General features: G+C 51.2%; 1 pseudogene; it reads left to right on the forward strand.

The window, feature by feature from the left end:
* The first annotated feature begins 207 nt into the window (after positions 1-207).
* LOC117854603 (7-deoxyloganetin glucosyltransferase-like) lies at positions 208-7,321 on the forward strand (annotated as a pseudogene).
* Positions 7,322-7,803: the final 482 nt, after the last annotated feature.

Consider the following 7,803-nt stretch of genomic DNA (forward strand, 5'->3'; position numbering starts at 1 on the left):
CGGGCTGCATCTTCTTCTCTGTGTTTTAGTAAAGCATTTTGTGTTGGTTATTTCGCCATGTATCCACATCCATGACATTTGTATGGCTTTGTTTCGAGAGTTTTAGAGTAGTTGATTTGGAAAACTGTGTTTTCCTCCTCAACCGTAAGGAAGGGCCTACCCTTCCCTTTTTCTACCTCTCTAACTTGGGAATATGATTTCGATCCCATGAGATGTTTAGTCTTCAGCTTCTGTCGGATTTCAGAGTTAATTACGGTGTACAAGCACTGCTCTGTTAATTACGGGAGCATTACCGTGATGGTGAACCAGCAGCTACCGGAGTTTGTGTGGGGCCTGGCGGACAGCGGCTATGACTTTTTGTGGGTTATCAAGGCTGACCTAGTGGCCGGCGACGCCGTCGTGCTGCCCCTGGAGTTCGTGGTGGTGACTCGGGGGAAGGGCCTTGTGACGACCGACCCCAAATCTTTGGGGTTAATCTTAAATCCGAGTCCCCATCCCCCTACCTTAGCTTCCCGAGTTGAAGTGTTCAACCTCCAGTCCGGTCCCGACCCCTGAGATCCGACCCCTCCCCACCGCTCCCCGGTTCCGACCCTGCCGACCCCAAACCCATACCGCCAGATCCTTTTAAGTCTTCCCACAGTATCACCCTCAAATCTGAGTAGTGGACCAACCGAGACTGACCGGTGGACCCACAAAATCTTTCTCCCAGATCTCCCGCGACAGACGCACTCGAGTAGCATGCCCACCTCAGAGCTTCTCCACCGCGTGGCTCAACTTCTCCGACACCCGCCGCTCCGCCTCGTCGTTGGCCACGACCGGATGGATTCTCGCGCCCCTTTCCCCAATCGCAGCGGAAGCTCCTCTGCTACCCTTTCTGCAGTACCTCACGGCTCGCGCCCATCATCACCTCGCCGGACCCCGGCTGCAGAGCCCGACGCCCCCCCCCCCCCCCCGTCTTTTCCACCGCATCTCCACCGTCGCGCCACCCCAGATACGCTACGCGATGATTCCTCCTTCGCCAACCCAGACCACGGCTGCGACAGCTCGTTTCCCACCTTGTCAGAGATGCGCCCGATAGTCTGTTGCTTCACGCTCACCCGCGCGACCGCAGCCCGCCTGTCTTCTCACCTGTGCGCCCTCGCTTCTAGCGCCGTTCCCTCGGTCACTTCCATCAGATCCACCGCACGACGACCCCCGCCTCCGCCAAATCTCAACCACCGACAAAACCGTGTCTGCGCCGCCCCATCTCTGGTGCCCAATGACCGCCGGTGTCATCCCCGAAGTCCTGCTCCACCGCACCGCTGCTCAATCACCACCCCGGCAGCGCACTCCATTGCTTCTTCCCGGTCTTCGCGCCGCTCCAACCTTCTCTCTTCCACGCAGCTATAAAAGGGAATGCTAGAGCTCCGCCGGAGTCCCCTTCGCCATCGCTGCCCTTCCGCCTTGCTCTCTGTTTCGTGCTCAAGCGCTACAACCTAAGTCCCTAAGGAACTCTCCTCTCTGCTCCACAATCCGCCCTTCCCAATCCACCCAGCCGCCTACTCCTCCGCGCTGCGCAAGAGCTTGTTTGTGGACCACAAAAAGCGCCGCTGCCGCTGGAACCCCGCCGGACCTCGCCGCTGTCCCAGCCTTAGTTCTTCCGCCCAAGTCTGTTCTTTCCCGACCCCAAGCTTCACCTGTAAAACGAAGGTAAGCTGCCGACCCTTTTTTCATCTCGTCCGACCCCTTCTATCTGCCCGACCCCTTTTCTGCCTCGTCCGACCCTGTCTGTTTCGCCGACCCTTTCTCCGCCTCACCCGAGGGCTCGACTGTATCCTTTTCCTAGAGCCGAGGGTATTTGTGTAAAGATTTGGGGACTTCTCTGCGTTAAGTCTGAGGACCCCCAGCACATGTATTCCTCTAGTCTAAGCGTCAGGTCATAAGCTTCTTCCCATCCGACCCTTTTGCCTTGTTTTCTCCAACCCAAGTGAACTTCCTCACTCCTTCCGTAGCTATGCTACAAAGTTTCTGAGCTAGAACTTGCAAGTGTTGCTGTTGAAATAACCGTCTAAATGCTAACTCTTGCATTGCATTCATGTAGAGCTGCGTCTCGCCGACGGCTTCTACGAGCTGCACCCGGCGCCACAAGACGAAGCTGTAGCCGAGCTCCTGCTTCCAGAAGCTGAAGCTGCCCCCGCAGAAGACCCCTTCCCTTCCTCCTCGTTGAAGGCAAGCCCCGGAGCATGAATCCCAGTTTCCCAAACTTGCGCATGCCTTCTGTTCCTTTTTTGTGCATTTACGTATAGGAGTTGCTTGAAACCGTAGATGCATGACTTAGTTCCTTGATCTGAACACTAGCTGTTGGACCGAGTAGTTGCCATGCTTAATAGGAAGCGGTAAAAGTCGAGTGATCTCCTGTCACTCGTGAGTTGTAAGAGTTGGTTGTTTCCTTCTGTCACAACTATAAGGACGATGGACTGGGCAGGGTTTGGTTAACTCTTTGGTGGTCGGCTGATCGCCCCGTCTGTCTATGGAACTTGTTAAGGCCCGACAGTGGTGGTGTTCGTGATCAAGTGTTTGAAAGTACTAACCTCATACTTATTATGGGATGAGGAAGCCGAGTACCGGATTGAACCTAGACGTGAGCGATCGCCCCATTGTCCTTGGAACGGAGTTCCCCTGCGGCCGCACGTGGTGGCAAGTGTGGTCACAGAACGGCAGAGGCCAGGTCTGTGGAACATTGCACCAAAGAAAATGGGCCCAACACGGGTTGGGGAATTGATGGGGAAGGCCGACACAGGAAGCGACCCTCGGTGGTGCGCGGATGTCGTGAGGTTAGGTTCACCATGCATGGTTAAAGAACTCGAATCGATTCGTCTGCCTCTCACAGTTTGAGACTGCTTGATCGCTATGCTACACAGAGTAATAAAGGAATCTAATGATGACATGGTCTTGATGATTATATATATACCTTTTGGTTGGTTCCATGTTTGCTTAGAGTAAGTTACTAACTTAGACCGGATAATGAACCTAGAACCTGAGCTAAAACTTGAAAATAGGTATCTACATAGTGCTTTTGGCAAACAAACCCCTCAGCCAGAGAGCCTTGCATGTCTAGAAGTGGTGGAGTAGCGTCCTCCTGTCGGTTAAGTCTTGTTGAGCTTAGTAGCTCAGCCTTGTTGTGGCTTTTCTTTTTTAGGTGAAGTTGCTGCTCCCGAGCCTTCTTCTGTTGGCACTTGGCCGCCCCAACTCCCTCCGAGTTGGACGGTCGAGTGGGATCCCTCCTCGGACGGCGAGGAGAGGGATCACTGACATCTTGGCTGGCCTCACCAAGGACGTCCGACCCCTGCGTTTAGCTTTCGCTTGTTTGCCTTCTGTTGTTTTCTTCTAAACCATGTAAAACTCTGATGTTGTTATATTATTGAACTAAATGGTCAAAAATGCTTAAATCAGTGGACTTGTTGTATTCTCTGGAACCGCTAACCTTTGCGTGAGTTTGCTAACTCGGTCCTGTTCAAGTGGTTAAATCGGATGAAATCCAACGACATCTCGAGTTAGCCTGATTAAGGCCGGGTGTCGCGTGTTAGGTGACTTAACCGTGCCTCGATTTGGCTAATCCGAGGTGGATCCGCCACAGGCCTGCTGGAGAGCTGGTGCCCGCAGGAGGCAGTGCTGCACCACGAGGCGGTGGGTGTGTTCCTGACGCACAGAAGGTGGAACTCCACGCTGGAGAGCCTCTCCGGTGGGGTGCCCATGCTGTCATGACCCTTCTTCTCCGAACAACTATCGAACTCCCTATACAAGCAGTTGGAGTGGGGTGTGCCGATAGAGGTGGCAGCGACGCACGGCGTGACGTGGTGCAGGAGTGGATAAGGGAGGTGATGGCCAGGGAGAAGGGGAAGGAGATGAGAAAGAGGGTGGCGGAGTGGAAGGAAGCCGTTGCGCGAGCGACGTGGCCCGGGGGCAGCTCGTTCGACAACTTGGATAGGCTGATCAAAGATGTTCTGCTCAAGAAGAGTTAGAGGCTCTTATAGCTTGCACTGTTGAACAAATTTCAGAATATTTTCCTAGAAATTGAAGAATCAGGCTGAGGGTGAATCTTGTAATGTCACATTTCTTTCCCCTTGAAACCTAAAGAAAAAACTTTTTAGCTGACGGGCACATGGCACACAGCCACCGAGCCGTTACATGACTAGTTTGGGTACAAGGGTCAACCACTGGTCAACATGAATGTTCGCCTCGAGTATCTTTATCTCTTCCGAAAAAATTGGGAACCGTCCAACAATAATTGAGGGCTTTAAAAATTGAATATTCATTGTAATTTTTTCCTCTCGGTTAACTGTGCTGCGGTAATAAATAATGGAGGAACTCATCCCTACCGTTTCACCCAAGCCATTCTACCCTTTCACCTTCCGCACTGTAGCCCTAGTACTGCCGCTTGCCATTCTCAAGCTCGAGCGCCATCCTCCCCCACTGGCTAGTACCTATGCTTATGCGCAAGAAGACTTTAGAAGCAATGGCACTGAAGATAGCATCCTCTAGCAAGCGGCGGAGACCAAGAAGCACAAGGCCACCAAGAAGGAGAAGGAAATCCGGCTGCCGACACTGAAGTATGGCAAGATCGATCAAATAGCACCGCCCAACAAAGCCTGCATCTGGAAGAAGTCCATCATGAAAGAAGCGGACATCCAGCCACTGGTAGATGTTGATCTCCTCCAGGAGCAGGACTTCATCTACTGGAGGGAGGCCCACGGCAATCCGTGGCCCATGGAGAGCTTTGCTAATGAAACGATCATCTTCGCGCACTTCATCGAGCGTGGGCTGGCTCTCCCGTCATCTGACTTCTTTCGGGGGCTACTGAGGTACTACAATCTGGAGCTAGTCCACATCAACCCTAATTCCATCTTGCACATTGCCATCTTCATGCACCTCTATGAAGCATTTCTTGGCATTCAGCCCCACTTCCAGCTATTTTGGAAGTTTTTTAGAGTGAAGCCCTGAATGGACCACACAGAAGTAGTTGGGGGGGCAGGGATCCATCTTTGGGAGGAGCTAGTACATAGATTATGAACTCATAGACTCCCATTCTGGCTGGAAGCAATGGTGGTTTTACATTGGAAACCATGATCCCCATCTTCGCAAGGTGACCGGCCATCACCCAGTATGGAACAATCACTGGTTTGACGAGCGAGTACTACTGACAGCTTCCAGCTGCCAGATCTGATAGCGAAGATCACTGCCCTCAAGAGGAAAGGTCTGACTGGCATTTGTGTGGCCTTCAGCTTCATGAGCAGGCGTGTCCAACCCCTGCAGCTGCGTTGCACATGGGGTTATGACTACTTGGGTCCCATTGACCCATCGCGGATGACGTCGGAAGACTTGTCCGTGGATGAAGCAATGGCGTGGCTGTAGTGCTTCTTCAAGCACGTCAAGGGCATCCCGACAATCATGCAAGAACACTACGCCACCAATCTACCTGAGGACCAATGGAAGGTCACCCTTGGATGATGAGTGACTGACAACGTTGTGTTGGATTGATGTGCTCTTGGTTTGTGATGCGCAGATGTGGAGCTCGGAGGCGGTGATCAATGGCGAGTTGAAGGTCAAGTAGAGATGGGCCGTGCCGATGGACCAGGAGCGGTGAAGGACGGACATGAGGCTTGGACTGAGGGACAAGAGCACCGGAGTATCAGCCACGGTGGCTGGCACTTGGGGACATCGATAAGCGCAAGTGTACATGGAGGAGTGACCATGTTGACCAAGTCACAATGGTGGACGTGCAAGTCAAGCAAGGGCGCTAGAAGACTTGGCGGCCGGGCGGTCGAGGACGGTGGTGACACATGTCTAGGAGCGGGTTTGGTGGTTTGGGCTGAAAAAACCACAGGCGGATGGTTTCCGGGCTTGGGCCGCAAAACCCGGGTGGAGGTTCTGAGGAGGAACACGGAGGCACGTGGCAGAATCACAGAGGTTGCATCGAGATGAAGCAAGTCTGTGCAGGAAGCGCGGCCATCCGATCGACCGAACACACAGATGGACCAAAATGCCCCTGCGCGAGTAGTTATCTTAATTTTAAGTTGTAGGGGTAATTTAGTCATTAGGGGAGTCTCTAAATAGAGAGGGGAGCTGTTGTATTGAGCACCTCTCGTTGCACTTCATCTATCTAGGGTTTTAGTAGTTCATTAGTCTAGTCGCTCTCTCTCTCTAGTTTATCTCTCTAGAGGTTCTCGAATGATTTGAGCACCGAATTCATGTATTGAACCGAGTTTTTGTTGTGGCAATGGAGGCCCTAACCTCCTCGTGTCCTCCGTATGTTGGGGGATGACAGCTTTGTGCAATTCTCACTTGTGTTCTTCACGTTCTTAGTTTCTCCCAGTTTTCCCTTCTCACGTTTTTGTTCGATTTGTGATTTTTGAGGATTCTTGGCTCAAACGGATCATTGGGAAATGAACTAGAACCTGATTAAAGACTTTCCACCAAAGGAATTCATCTAACTCCTCACGAGTTCATAGATCGGGACGATTCGAGCTCTAGGGTTGAAAAACCGGCGTTCCTCACAAGATATTTAATTCCTTTTGATTGGCTGATCTTTTTGAGGAGATCTTTTGGGAATATGTTATGTCATTTTATTAAGTTTTGGATTTTTCTTCTCTCCTCATGAAGGCTGATTTCTGTGCTATCGGAAGTTCCAACACTATGTCGGAAGTTCCGAAGGGAAAATTGCTGAAACGACACAGAACTCCTATCGGGAGATTCCTGGTACTTCCGATAGGTATCGGAACTTCTGATAGGGGCTCGGAACTTCTGACAGGAGCATTTTGAGTCCTGTTTTGACTCAGATCTTTGGAGTTTGCTTTCCGGATCTTTGGAGTTTGCTTTTAGTTGTCTGCGCCAAGCTCCAAAACATGCAAAACCTTCTTTAGGAAAACGTCAGCCGATTGGTGGAAGACGCCGAACCAATACGGCGGATTTTCAACGAGATCAAAGGTCAAGTCCTAGATGATGCAGAAGAGGCTCTCACACCCGCAGCATATATTGAAACTATGCGGGTTCCAGTGTTTAGAGCCTTGCGACACATGGCCGACCATGCTAAACTAGAGGCGTTACGTCAAGAAGAAGAATCCTTCAAACACCATGCACAAGAGGTACACCAACGCATCGGCCTCCTCGAGACTTCTCATCCGAGCATCATCAGTGCAATAGACCGGCTCAAACGACGTAGAGCAGAGATCACCAAAGAAATGGAACAAGTCGTAAAGGCTATCGCCGTTGAAGAAAAGAAGCTTGAAGATCTCCCAACCGTCATCGCCGATTTGAAACAAGAAAGACAATCCCTCGCTCATGAGGCCATCTGTCTTCATCGCAATATGCTAGAAGTCCTAGGATCGGTCGATGACAATCGGCGATGCGGCCAACCAGGTTCGCCTGCGAGCAATCGAAGCCATAAACAATCTCCTCAGATAGTTTTAATGAACTCAAACAGCCTTTGAATATCTTGTATGACATTGATACTTTTGACGTTTCTATCTTGAATGCGAGTCTAAACGGCTTTCCCCACAGCTTTTTGACTCAACGGTTACTTGCTTTAAATGACCTCCTTTTACCAACCGTTGTCCATTGCCATCTTGTTCTATGAATACGAATCCTTCACATTCCTTTTGAAGGCACTCGCACAGCACCCATTAATCTCGTTCCTTGTAGACACTTCCAAGTCTTCGATCAGGTGACCAAGATGGCTTCCTCCTCTTCTGTCAATCAGGTATGACGTTACCTCTCTCCCTCTTCGATTGTTTTTTCTGTTAATTGACCATCCATTACTCTCACAGC

The sequence above is a fragment of the Setaria viridis genome, chromosome 1, assembly GCF_005286985.2.
Source record: "Setaria viridis chromosome 1, Setaria_viridis_v4.0, whole genome shotgun sequence".
Taxonomy (NCBI): domain Eukaryota; kingdom Viridiplantae; phylum Streptophyta; class Magnoliopsida; order Poales; family Poaceae; genus Setaria; species Setaria viridis.